Genomic DNA, 14,300 nt, shown 5'->3' on the forward strand with positions numbered 1-14,300 from the left:
ATGCTTTTTACACCTCAGCTGCTGGATATTTAGGAGCCACAGGCAACCAAGAGATAAGGTGATCCAGCCTGCAAATGTGCAAAAAGCAGAGCCTCTGTAAAACCACCAAATCTACCAGTGTGAGAATCTCAGAGCATGGCTGGGATAAAGGAATATGCCTCAGCTCTTGCAACTGCCATGGCCACAGCTTGATCTGCCCCACTTGACCGAGAAATGAAGATCTGAAGCGCCACACTGAAGAAGGGCACAAGAGTCTCTGCTAAGATTCTCTCGACAGCTGCGTTCTCTGAACACGAGGCGGGAGCGAAGAGGGAGACCAACCGGAGAAAATAGTTTCCGACGGCATACACCACTGTCCATCATTCTCTGCTTCAACACAGACTCCAAATACTCTTAACCCCATTCATTGTTCGGATTCGGACCTGTTGCACAGGTGGAGCAGGAAATATAACCTCCAGTATCTCCTACATCCGGGACAACGAAGTCTTCCCCTACGCAGAGCACTAACCGTGGAAGGGGCTTTAAACAAAACAAACAAGGAACATCTAAAGCAGCAGCACCTCCACCCGCCTTTGCCACCCCCAAAATCGCCCGAACCCCGAAGCTACAACTCGCAATGCCAAAAGCGGAAAGACAAATGGGGGCATTCCAATCCCAGCCCCACTTTGGACGAGATCGCGCTTACCTTGGGGGAGAAGGGGGGGGAGAGGAGGGGAACCTGTGCCCCCCTCCCCTCGCTGCCGTGTCCGGGCGGTGCTGCTGTTGTCGCCGCCTGCCTTCCTCCTCCTCTCCTCCTCCTCCTCGGGGCGGGAGCCCAAGGACCGGCTGTGCTCCCCGCTTCCTCTGACGTGAGAGACGGAGCGGAGGTAGCGGAGGCAAAGAGAAAGTGGAGTGGGGGGGGGAGAGGCAGCGGGAGGAGGCCCTTCGGAGCAACAAGTGCAGGGGAGGGAAAGACTGCGGGGGGGGGCTGGGGCTTGGGATGGAGGGGGGCGCTGGGGGTCGGAGGGAAGAGGGAAATGGCCTCAGCCGCCCGGCGGGCCCGTCCAAAGCTTGGCCCAGAGGCGGGGGTCAAGGCCCGGCAGGCCCAGCGAGCGAGCAAGGCAGGCGGGCGGGGGGGGGGGCCTGGCGCGGCGGCTGTGGTGGTACCTGGCCGAGGGGGCTCGTGAGGACAGGTAAGGCCGCCGCCGGTGTGGAGAGGGGAGAAAAGAGGGGCAAAAGAAGAAGAGGGAGGGAGGGAGGGAGGAACAACAGCACCTTTCTCCAAAAACAATATTTAAAAAAGGAGGAAGAGGAGGAGGAGGAGGAGAAAGGGGGGGGAGAAAAAAAAAGAAACAGAAAAAGGGAAAGAAGCGCCGGCCCCTCCCCCTGGCCGCGCGCGCGCGTGTGTATGTGCATGTGCGTGCGCCCGCCGCTTGCGTCACTCGCCTCGGTACGTGAGGCCGTAACCCTGCGCGCGTCACGACGCTGACGCCGACGCGCCTAGGTCACGGTTGCCTTGGCAACCGCGACGCGCCCGCCCGCGCGCGAGACCCTCGGCCGCTTGGCTGGCCTTGGAGAGGGAGGGGCGCTGCCGGGTCCCCCGCGGGGCTGCAGGAATAGCGGCCCGGAAAAGTGGCCGGTGCGGAGGCTGTCGATGTGGGAGGGAGCAGCCAGACCCAACAAATGCCAGTTAGCGTGAGAAAGCATGAAGTCCGCCGAGCTGTATTGCTGACAGGCAGGTAGAGAGGGCTCTGCGCGGCGTCATTTTCCTTCCTCCCCTGGAAAGCAAGGAGCATATAGTACTAACTACACTATAGTACCGTTGGCTAGTTATTACTTTTTACAAATGTTAATATCTATTAATTTTATGTACAGATTTTGAGAAAATCTACCCTGTATGGTTTTTTACTACAGTGGTACCTCGGGTTACATACGCTTCAGGTTACAGCCTCCGCTAACCCAGAAATAGGACCTCGGGTTAAGAACTTTGCTTCAGGATGAGAACAAAAATCGTGCTCCAGCGGCGTGGCAGCAGCAGGAGGCCCCATTAGCTAAAGTGGTGCTTCAGGTGAAGAACAGTTTCAGGTTAAGAACGGATCTCCAGAACAAATTAAGTACTTAACCTGAGGTACCACTGTAATGCCACTGTTCTGTCCCGCAGAGCAAGAGGAGGGCTCCCAGGGTTCGGGATGCTCAGGTTCCCAAAGAAAACTGTCCACACTACCAGGTTGATCAGGGCATAGTAGTTTATTTAAAGGAAAAGCAAACTCACAACAAAAGGTCTGAAGGCTCCCTTCTTGCCCCTGCTTCCAGCACATTGTGGGACAGACTCCACAGCAAGGAAATGGCTTGTCTGCAAGCAGGCGCTGGAGCAAATGCTTTTTATACAGTAGAGCAGCCCACAGGTAGCCATGATCTCCACCGCACCCAAGGTTCCCTACAGGCAGCTGATATTGCTCCAATTAGGCCTGGAACATAGTATCGCACACCCATGGATGGTGGTAACTGCCTTCCTTGAGCAGGTCAATTAGCCTGCTTCCCAAGTGTGTTGCACGAAAGCTTAGCACTACAGCTGCCACTAGTTGTGAGGTTATCTTGAGTATTTAGCTAGTGCTAGCAAAGCTCATGGAACAACTTACCTATGGTTTAACACAGCCATTGCTGTGAACCAAAGTATGTTTATGAAGTAAGTAAACCTTGTTTTCAACTTACTTAACAAGTTGTTACCTGATTCCTTCTTAATGGGGGTGAGAAGGAGGAAGCCAGTTTACTTCATAACTGGACTTGCTCAAAACAAGGTTTTACATCCTACTTCCTATGCTTTTAATTCTGCTGCCCTTTAGGCTGGCAAATCCTCTGCATGATTACTTGGGAGAAAGTCCTCATTACACACAGAGAGAATATCCCATTAGTTGGATAGATATACATAAGGCGCTTTTCATTTCAAGGTGAACAGGTGTGCAGAATGGTGGAAATGTGGTCGGAGTTACACTAGGTCATTCCCCACCCCGCCTGCATATTTAGGGTTTTCAACACAAAGCCTCTTCAGAAATATCTTTATTTATGTTGAAATAATTTGTTTCAGAATATGCCCAAATGCCTCACCTTCTGCTGTAGATGTTACCACACCAGAGAATTTATTATGGCAGAAGCTTTTATGAACAAGCGTCTGCTTTGTCAGATGCATGAAGTGTTATCCGAAGTTACCTGAGTGAGGTAAAAGGAAAAGCAGAAAGTTCTGCAAAAGTCTAAACTTATGCAAAGGTGTAACAGCAGCCACTAACAATGTAGCATTGCATCCTGGCATTGGTAAGCTAAGTAATGCATGTAGTGGAATTGTAAAAATAGACATACACCCATTTTCTCAATTCAAGCCACAAGTGATAAAAGAGAGATTATAGTTAAGCGACCCAAGTGCTGTCAGTCAGCCATTATCAATGGTGAGTGCTGGAAGGAAAAGGAACGCTGGGGTTGAGGTGGGAGAAGGGACTTGGATGGGCACTCCCAGTGGTTAAGAGATGAGTCTACATGGAATCTACACCAAGCCAGGGTTCCTTTGTCAAGGGTGTCACCCAGACAATTCACATAGTCCCTGAAACTAGCTCCACCCATCTATTGGTCACACTGCAGCATGCGCAAGGAAGATTGGGCTTTTAGGTATTAGACCACATTTATTTAGACGTGTGCTTCCTGCTAGGCACCATGTTGCATATCCATCAAAACTGCTTCAAAGCAGTTTGATCTTCCAAGCTTCAAGCATAAAAAAGTGTGCCAAACAGTGCCATAGTCCAAAACGTGGCACATCACCAGTACACAAGTTTTGACCTTCAATACACTGCCAATATCAACACATTACGCACCTTTCATTGCTAATGCTAATTTGTATTGCATTATTTCACACTTTCCAAACACCAAAAAGCAGGATGTTCCAGGTCATTTTGCATTATCATTCTCCTTGGGAGGGCAAAGACTAACATCATTTTTGAAATATCAGTTTGTTTACAAATACACAAATCAAGCTGCAGCAAACTCATTGGCCACATCTGAGTTACCCTTAACCTGCAGGCAGACTTTCCATGTGAGTCACAAGCCCCCTCCCCATTGTTCAGCTGATTGGTGGTGGAAACAGCTGAACAACATACTGATAGCCAAGCCATAGCTGTCAACTTACAGATTTGAAAATAAGGGACCAGCAGCCAAAATAAGGGACCTGCAGCCTCACCTGTTCCAGGCACTCCAGTCTTCCTGTCCTCCTGCAGTCTGGTCAAACTCATGCTGGTAGCTTTGAGAACACTGTCCAACCAACTTTGTAACCAGAGGTTCAACTGAATAGAATCTGAATCACATGCACCACAAGGCCTATGCAGCCTCAACTTAAGATGGCTCCCCGGCCTGGCTTTGCACTGCAAAGTTTGCAGCAGCATGTGCAACAAATGGCGTCCAGCATTCAAAAAACCCCTCAGCTTGCATTAACTAGCCACACACAAGGCATGCAAGCTCCACCCCCCAGTCGTTCTTAGACTTCTTATTGGGTGAGCAACACAGCCAAGCAACACAGTTGGAGCCTCCCTCCTCCCTGGCCGGCAGGGAGGGAGGGAGAGGAGCTGCTTCCTTTGAAATTTAAGGGACATCATTTAAGGGACATCCATCAATAAGGGACAGCAGCGAGACATGGCGCTGGAATAAGGGACTGTCCCTTCAAATAAGGGACACTTGACAGCTATGAGCCAAGCCCCTCAACAGTTTCCAGCAGAAATCAGCTCTGCAATGAAGGGAGGTGCATGATAGGATTGTTGTTTCATAGGCAGTGGTTAGTGCTAAAGCAGCATCAAATCCAAAAGAGAGTCAGCCCTGAAGCACCAAGCTCCAAAAATATAGCATTTATTTCTCTCACTGTGTGTGTGGCCAAATTTAAAATGGCTCTATTTATATATGTGTATATATAGCCCTTCCATAGCTCGAGCCCAAACTTTTCTAAAACCACCAAACAGTATGAAAAACCCCACACCAAACTCATTCAAAGGGCAAATTACACAGTAGTTAAGTCAATGGAATGAAAACTACTCAGAGCAATAATGCAGTTATATCCATCCAAGACTGAAAAAAATGCCTGGGCAAAAAGAACCTGGTGGCACTGAACTATGTCTAAGTATGAGGCCAATCCAAGTTCCCTAAGAATGAAGCTCAAAATAGCAGGTGCCACCACTGAGCAGATGCTGCTGCACACCCCTTGAGATTCTGCTTGTGAAGGATAGGAGCATTTAGGGGCATGGTGAGGTACACATGGGAGAAAGCCCTCCCTCCTGTCTTTTGGCCCATATCTCACACTCAGGGTGAGCAAAGCAAGTTCACAGCCTCCACCTTGCCTGTGTGTGACCTGACCATCCAAAGGACCAAGATGATATTGATTATTAGTGGCCCAGCCATACCAAAAGTGAAAGGACGCATTGAACAATAAGAAAGCATCACTCATATTAATCATTTTTAAAAGGATTGGTCTTTCCCCCACCCCACCTCAAATAGGGTCCTAACAAACAAAAGGGCAAACATAAGACTTGCTAAGTGTGGGTACCTTATGATGAGAAGAGTCCTGGACTTTCTTCTGGAGCAATAAGGGACTTGCAAAAACCCCCTCAGTGAATGCTATATGGTTCGGCAGGTTCTGAGTGTATGTTGAACCTAAAAGTCCTATGGAAATGCAGTGAGTCATCTCACACTGGGTTCCTAGTTAACCAGACTCTGTCCAAAGTATTCTTGTCAGCACCCTCAGAAACAAGAATGCCTACATCACTGAGGGCTCTACAAAAATCGTATTGCCCCCCCTCCCCGCCCACCTCTGGTATCTTCAGCAATAAAATGTCATCTGTACTGTTATATTTATTCAGAAGAACACATAACAAATATAAACAAACAAGGGTTGTCGGCTACAAGATACAAAACTGAGCTTAGTTAGAACACACAAAAGGATCATCACAAGAAAAGTCATGGGCAGTAATGCAGGAAAACACAAATCTAATTTAGTCTGATAAAAGCCCAGTGTGTACATCCCTTCAGATCTGCAAGGAGAATTGTGAGCCACAGGAAATCCAAATTCTTCCAGATGAGAATGAATAATGCCTCTTGTGGTTTCATCTCAAGCCACCCTACAGTGCTGTGTAAGTTTGTCAGAGCCAGATACCCCATATTGTCATACCATCTACCAAGAGAGCAGTCTTCTGTTCTTTCCCAGTTAAGTGCTACTTCCATACACATGGCCACATGTTCGGAGATCATATGGGATATCATTATTGCACCTGCTAAAGAGGGAAAACAGGACTAGCCCTGACTCCACGGTGCAACACTTCAGAGATAATTTTAAAGACAGCTTACCCTAACCTTGGACACTCCCACCAGAGTGGCTTGACACCCCCTCCAGCATAGAGATGACACACAATGATTAATATAACTACCTGTAAGTTTCACTAGGCTCCAGTGCTACATGTGAATAATGTTCAACATTGACTCTTTGATCCTAGCAGAGATAGTTCTGGAAGGAGGTGCACACCACATTGTCATCCATTCCCCTTCAGTGACAGCCTCACTTCCCATAATTGCTTATGCCCACCTCCATCTCTAAATTAATAGTCCAGAATTATGTTGTATATATCTGCTGCTAGGCCCTTCACTCATCTGGTACTGAACAGAGTAAGAGATCATGGTGCTCCCTGAGTGCAACCTCACAGTAATGCATATGATGACACCTGCAACTTTGAAGCCAATTGAGGGCTTATCCACATTTCCTCTTGTCCCGCTGCTTTCCCTTAGGGGAAACTGCTCTTTAACACTCAGTCAGAGCAAACAGCCATCTGGGTTTTCCTTGGACTGCCATTTGTTCAAGTGTGGGTTTTACCTGGAAAAGGAGCAGGTCAAGGGGAAAACCGCTCAGCCCATGCTTTCTAAGCACAACACAAGCAGAAGTGTGGATAAGTCTTAAGTCCCAGCTCCTCCAGCTAAGCTTCCAGCTGTTGCACTGCCAGCAGTTTACACCTCCTGAACAAGTCTTGAATTCTGTGCAATCCCTTCCTTTCTCACCACCCCCCCGGCAATGTTGCTTGTATTGAAATGGTTCTGGAAATAAGGGGTGGCCCACAAAGAGAGTCAAATTGGGCAGTGCAGGAGCCAAACACTGCACATATTTTGCCCACACTTTAAAAGCGGCCTGCAAAACCATGTTCTGTATACGTATTTATTTACATAGTTCTTTTTGTCTGTATAATTCTAAGCACCATATCATGGGTTCCCTGGTGGTCTCCCATCTGGGCATCTCAGCTGACCCACCAAGTGTCCCTATTTCCAAGGGACAGTCCCAGATTTACAGAAGCCATCCCAGTTTCTGATTGACCCCGGAATAACCCACTTTTCCTTAGGATATTCCTATTTTCGTTGGAGAAATGTTGGAGCATATGGAGTTACGTGATCCCCAAGCCAAGGAAATAAGTAACTATACAACCTTTAGAAGACATCTGAAGGGAAGGGGGTTTTTTGGTAATGTTTAATGATGTTTTTGTATAAGTTGGAAACTGCCCAGAATGGCTGGGGCAGCCCAGTCAGAATCATCATCATAATAATAGAATAGGACATTCCTATTTTCATGGGAGAAATGTTGGAGGGCATGAGACAGATATAGGAGATAGCTAGTGCTCAGTAGATGCAGAAACAACTGCAGCTGGAATACAAAGGAATAGGCACATTTCGCATATTATAAAAAGTGGAACATGGAGAAAACTTAGCAGCGTCACTTAAGAGGAGCAGTGCTTGCGGCTGCTGGTTTTCTCAGGGCCCAGGGTTGTTGGGTCGTGAGGTTCATTGTGACACCTCCCCTCTGCTGGCTCATTGGTCACCAGAGTGCTAAAAGGCCTAAAGGTAAAGGACCCCTGACAGTCAAGTCCAGTCGTGGACGACTCTGGGGTTGCAGCGCTCATCTTGATTTACTGGCCAAGGGAGCTGACGTTTGTCCGTAGACAGTTTTTTTCCAGGTCATGTGGCCAGCATGACCAAGCTGCTTCTGGCGAAACCAGAGCAGCGCATGGATATCATTTCATCTGTGTGAGAGAAAGGAGATAGACATGTAAGTAGGATTTCTCTCAGCATCTGCATTCTGTGATGATAGTGAATTCCTCTTGAGCTTAGATGCGTGAATGCCAAAACCAGTTTAGGAACGCAGATCAGGAGAATACTATCTGTGGGCCCCATTTCTCACATTTTTCTCTTTCTTTCCTAGGCTTTCGAGGTTGAGCAAAGTTTTGTCCCACTTGGGGAGAAGGAATAAGGTCTCACCTCTCCTGGAGAACATGGGGAAAAAGACATGAGAAAACTTAGTCATGTCACTTAAGAGGAGCAGGGTTTGTGGTTGCTAGTTTTCTCAGGGCCCAGGGTTGCTGGGTCGCGAGGTTCATTGTGACATCTCCCTCTGCTAGCTCATTGGTCGCCAGAGCTCTAGAAGGCCTGGGGATCTCCTATGCTTGGATCATTCCGAGAGAGAGAGAGAAAGGAGAAGACATGTAAGTAGGATATCTCTCAGTATCTGAATTCTGTGATGATAGAGAATTCATCTTGAGCATCGAGGTATTAGAGATTGCTGTGAGCCCCGTTTTTCTTTTCTAGGCTTTCCAGACTGAGAAGTCCTTTCCCACTTGGGAAAAAAGAATAAAAAAAATTCCTCTCCCAGAGACCTCCCCCTCGCCCACCGCCTCCCCCTCCCCCACTGGACCCCTCTTTGAGAGGACACAGAAGGTAAGACCCTTCAGCATATAGATATTGCTTCCAGAGTAATGTTAGTCCCTAAAGTTTTTTAGGAAAGGTCTCTCTTTAACTGTCTGAGGCCAATTTCAGGTTCAGAAAAATAAAAATATCCCATGTGGCTCTTTGTTTCCCTGTAGGCTCTGCAGACCTCCTGCCATCCTGGTCTGGAAGAAGATGGCAGGAGGAAGAAATGCCAAGGAAAACATGAAGGTAATGTCTGTTTCCAAGGATATGTTCAGAGTAAATAGGAAACTCCCTAGAAATCAGTTATACTTGCTTGCCTTCTCTTCTTTGCCATTGAGATGATATAATAGTTGAAGACCTGGAGGGAGAGCAGGGGCTTTGAAGTTCTCCATCATCTGTGCAGCAGACCGAGAAGACAAACAGGTCACCTAGTCACAGTCATCCCTGCTATGGGCACAGGACTTTGGTTATAACATCAATATGGAACAGTGGGAAAGGTTATGGCAGCAAGATATCAAATTTACATCGTGTTATAATTTGAGGGAAAATACCATGAAGGTGCTCTACCGATGGCATCATACCCCAGCTAAACTCACCAAAATGTATAAAGGAAGCTCACCAATATGTTGGCGTTGCAAAAAGGAGATAGGATCATATTACCATATGTGGTGGACTTGTATGGTGATAAGCGAGTTTTGGAATAACATTTATGATGAATTAAAAAAACTATTTAAACTTAAAGAAAAGACCGGAGATTTTCCTTCTAGGAATATTACCAACAGAAATAAAGCAAAACAAAAGACCACTGTTTATGTACTCAATTACAGCTGCAAGAATACTCGTAGCCAGAAGTTGGAAATGTGAAACAATACCAACAATAATAGACTGGCAAACACGCATGGTAGAGTATTTTCACTTAGCAAAGCTGACTAGAAAAGTTAGGGGAGCCCTAAATCAAAAAGTATAGAGAGAATGGATATTATTCAAGGAGTATATAAGATCACACTGTAAAAATGAAATTATCCTGGCAGAATTGAATGATACTTGTGTATAATAAATAATTGGAAAAATATATTAGAAAAATATGCAGAAAAAGCTATAAAATAAACTGTGATAAAATTAAGATACTAGAAAAAGTACAACGAGAATGATTGGAAGTTTTTGTTCTAGAAGAACAAAACTTTATTGGTCAAGATATGATAATACAACCGATATTCTTTTATTTTAATGTTAATTCTTCTTTGTTTTTTATTTATATTCTTGTTACTCCTTTTTCATTTTTGTGTGAAATTCTGTTGTAATTATTTGTAATGTATTTGTATGATAGTATTTTAAATCAATAAAATAAAAACAAAAAAACAAAGTCATCCCTGCTAGGATGAGAGACATCCCTGCTATCTCTTCCAACAGAAACAATTAGCCAGAGCCAAAGAATGGCAGTAGGGATGATAATTTAGGTAAACCAATTTCCTCTCATGTTCTCCTTCATAGTAAAGTTTCGGGGTGAGGAGCCATGGAACTCCTTGGAACTTGCGGAAGGGCTGTACCTTGGTGGTAGGCAGTCTGATTGACATACAGAAAGCAGACTGATGGAAAGGGACGGAGCACCTGCCCCTTCTCAAGTGGGCTGCAAGAGGAAGGATGCTCCCTCCTTTCCAACCAGCATAGAAACACTGCTCTCCACCTTTCCACTGCCAGCCCCTGACAGGCTAGTAAGACTTTTTGCAGGCTTGTAACTTTTGTGGGTTATTCACAGTGCTGTGTTCATATTTGGTTCAATTGTCATTTGTGTTGGTGACTAACTTTCCCCATTGCTGGATGCTATGCAGGCTTGAGGCCATCTTTTGGCAGATCTGCCCTCATGCTGCCGTTTTCCAGCACTACTCTAATAATAATAATAATAATAATAATAATAATAATAATAATAATAATAATATTATTTATACCCTGCCCATCTGGCTGAGTTTCTCCAGCCACTCTGGGCGGCTCCCAATCAAGTGTTAAAAACAGTACAGCATTAAATATTAAAAACTTCCCTAAACAGGGCTGCCTTCAGATGTCTTTTAAAGATAGGATAGCTGCTTATTTCCTTCACATCTGAAGGGAGGGCGTTCCACAGGGTGGGCTCCACTACCGAGAAGGCCCTCTGTCTGGTTCCCTGTAACTTCACTTCTCGCAATGAGGGAACCGCCAGAAGGCCCACAGTGCTGGATCTCAGTGTCCTTCTCAGTGTCACTCTCCTTCTGTCGCTTGGTTCCTCAAATATCGGGGGACGCAAGCACAACCATGAACCACAGAAACTGAACACAGGAGTTTTCCCTCACTCTCTACCAATGCTGGGCAAAGCTCAACCACAGAACCAACCAGAGCTGTGTTTCCCATACGGCTTAGTGGTGCGTTGCACCAGGGCGCCGGCCTCTCAGGGGCTCCCCAGCAAGTGGGGGAGCTGCACAGCTTTGCCGGCAGCCTCCCCTTTCCCTGCACACCCATCAGCTGTGCCCCGTCAACCATATGGCTGGCGGGCATGCAGCTTGCCTTCCAAGCCTCTGCGGGAGGAGAACAATCCCTGCAGAGGCTTCGGATGGAAGCTGCGCCCCGCCAACTATATGGCTGGTGGGCACGCAGCTTCCCTCCCAAGCCTCTGAGGGGATTGCTCTCCTGCAGCGACATGGGGGAGAGTTGCGCGCACCCCCCCATGGCTGGCAGTGCACAGCTTTGCTGCCACCCCCCACTATGCCACCCCCCAAAATATCCACTGAGTGGATATTTGCACCCTGGCGCCGCATCTGATAAAGACGACCCTGGAACCAACCTCACCATTTCCCAGTGAGCGTGTCTCTTCTTTGGGGCTTCTGAAGGAGGACAATGGCCCAACTGCAGCATGCTCTGAGAAACAGCTTTTCAGTGAACATGGCATGCTGTCGTGAATGTCACCTTGCAGCTTGATCTGCCCTTCCTGTGAGACAGCCGCCCTCCTGGGGCACCAGGGCCACCCGGGTCACAGTGAGTTCTGGAGAGGAGCGGGGACGAGGGAAGAAGTGCCAGTGCCACTATGGGGGACCAAGGGGCAGAGAGAGCCAAGCCCAAGTCCCCCCGGAGCCGGCCCTGCCCCCCTACAAAATGTTGAGAATGGTATTAGTAGTTAGCTGTAAAGAAGGGAAGAAACTACTGTTTCCATTATCCCTAACCATTCTAATTGGGGTTGATGGGAATTAGAATTCAAGAATATCTGGTGAACTATATATTCCCAACCCCACTGTTAATCCTGGAATAAGTCCCAATGAATGCAGTTGCGCTTACAACTGCATGGATAGGATTGCACTGCCTATTTCGCAAATAAAACTAGCCAGATAAACAAACATGCTGGAGGTAGCATTGTATTCTCCTTCTCTGTTTATTGGGCAAGTTTGTACATCAGTTATTGTACTATATAAAATAATTGCTTCTGCAAGATGATACTGTGACTTTTAACTTTTCCTGTTTTGGTTGCTTCTGTTTTATAATTCTTTATAATTCTTTATTTTATTTTTCTTGTACTCTTCATATAATTGAAAATCAAATAAATTTGGGTGGGGGTGGCATCTAGCATGAGGAGCACAAGGCCCTCTTAATGTTATCAGACTCCCATCAGCCTCAGCTGACATGGCCAAGGGTCTTGGGTCATGGCCAAAGGTCAGGGAGGATGGGAGTTGTAGTCAAGCAGCATCTAAAAGACCATAAGTTCCCTGTACATAACTGAAGTGAACTCTAAGGGCTTTAGGGGTTGCTTGTGCGTAAATAGCCGCCGCCCTGGGCTAGGTTGGCTGGTTAAACCATTTCTCGCTGGACAGCCATCCACTCCGTGGCTGTTCAGTCACTGGCAGAATCCGTCAGTGGGCGTTTCTTAAACCTTTTCCAACATAAAAGTTGTTTGACGCCCAGTCTCCTCCTACTCTCCCTGCGCGGAAGTCTTCTGCGCAGGGAAGGCGTGGGTAGCGGAGGACCTGTGCTCTCCCCGCTGGTGTCCAGTGAAGAGTCCCGGAGCCTGCTCTCTGCTTCCCCCATTGGCCCCCCTCTATCCCTGGCGTAGCGCTGATTTTCTTCCCCAACAGGAGACTTGCCTCTCTCCCTGCTTGGCCCCTCTCCAGCATCGTTGTGGGGCCTCGCCTCCTCCTCTAGTTCCGATGGCAGTTCCCTGACATGAACATAACATCCAAACTGCTAATATAACATCAGATATATATCATCAATACCTCTCCTACAAATGAAAAACAAAACAAAACAAATCTCCTGGATTTCCATGAGTTATAGTTTTCATATATGTATTATTATTAATAAAATACACATCAGTAGTTAATTAATCTATATATCACTGGACCATCATGAAGTCTCTCTAGGATCATGAGGAACCTGTGGCCCTCCTTTTGTAGCCAGACTACAATTCCCCCCATCCCTGAACATTGGCCATGCATGCTGGCTTGGGCTGCTGGGAGTTGGAGCTGGAAGTTGGATTGTTCCAAAGTTTCAGGCAGAGATAAGGCTTCGCCAATCCTGCTTCTTGAAGTCCTTTTAACTGGAGATGTCAGACTGAGACTGCAATTCCAAGCATGTTTACTGGAAAGACCCAATCCATTCAGTGTGACTTACTTTCAGATAAACATGTATACAAGTTGCAACCTGAATTTAGGGTCTTCTGCTCCCAGAGCAATCAATATGTGCTCCGCCTTTGTGCTACTGCCCCTCCCTGACATCACACAAGAGTCCTGGTGGGCAGTCAGTAGGTATTGGCTCCAGTGACAAATCAAGAACAAGGCTTCCCAGGAGGGATCAGATCCAGCAACAGTCTCGTGTTGCTGGCAAAAGTACATATCCAGCATGACTGATTAGGCAATTCCTGCATCATACAGGAATAGGCTCCAAGCTCTCGTCAGCAAGGGGCCGAAGGTGATCAGCTGTGCAGCAAGGGAGATGGCAACACATCAAGGTTCAGGACCCAGATTTCATTCCTTATCTTATTGGACTAGCTGCACTGGGTGTTGCTATGGGACAAGATCCATGTTTGTGTACAGTGCAACTCTCCAGGGTCAAGTTCCAGCTTCAGTCTTGCCAGTGACGCTGGTCCACTTCACTGTCACGTAATGCTGTGGGACCAGTTCCTTCTCATCATGAGCCTTCTGAGTTCCACTGCCACTGCTAGTTAAATGTGCCAGCCACCTGCTCAAGAGCCCTGCAGATCACTGAAATTATGCACTCCTTACCCAAAGACCTGTAAAGGTACACTAAAGTCAAGGCAAATGAGGTTGGAGGGAATCTGAGAGGTTGACCTGCCCATGCACTTTTATGGTTCATAAAAGGAGAAAGAGGGTGAACTCTTTTGAAATGGCTGTTCCTTCTTCCCCTTCTCACCTAAGCTCCTGTTTTGCTGTAGCACATTTCCTATTCACACACAAAGAGAAGCACAGGAGGATGGCTTATGGCTGCATCCAAGGCAACCTGTTCTCCTTCCTCAGAAGTGGACAGGAGCTGGGGAGGAAAGACTTTTGTGCCTCTCAGCTCCAGGTTCTGGAGAGCCTTTGGGCAAGACACCCTCCATGGAC

General features: G+C 47.0%; 1 long non-coding RNA gene across 8 annotated transcripts; it reads left to right on the forward strand.

Moving 5' to 3' along the window:
• Positions 1-719: 719 nt before the first annotated feature.
• Positions 720-10,595, forward strand: LOC128404736 (uncharacterized). 8 transcript variants are annotated; one of them, XR_008328166.1, is made up of 6 exons: positions 720-866; positions 3,065-3,195; positions 7,386-7,503; positions 8,240-8,519; positions 8,632-8,751; positions 8,898-10,595. It is a non-coding gene; the product is annotated as an uncharacterized LOC128404736 (long non-coding RNA). The 8 variants fall into 8 exon arrangements; XR_008328168.1 differs by lacking the exon at positions 720-866 and adding an exon at positions 1,127-1,172; XR_008328167.1 differs by lacking the exon at positions 720-866 and adding an exon at positions 1,632-1,718.
• The last annotated feature ends 3,705 nt before the right edge of the window (positions 10,596-14,300 follow it).

This window comes from Podarcis raffonei, chromosome 2 (assembly GCF_027172205.1).
Source record: "Podarcis raffonei isolate rPodRaf1 chromosome 2, rPodRaf1.pri, whole genome shotgun sequence".
Classification (NCBI taxonomy): domain Eukaryota; kingdom Metazoa; phylum Chordata; class Lepidosauria; order Squamata; family Lacertidae; genus Podarcis; species Podarcis raffonei.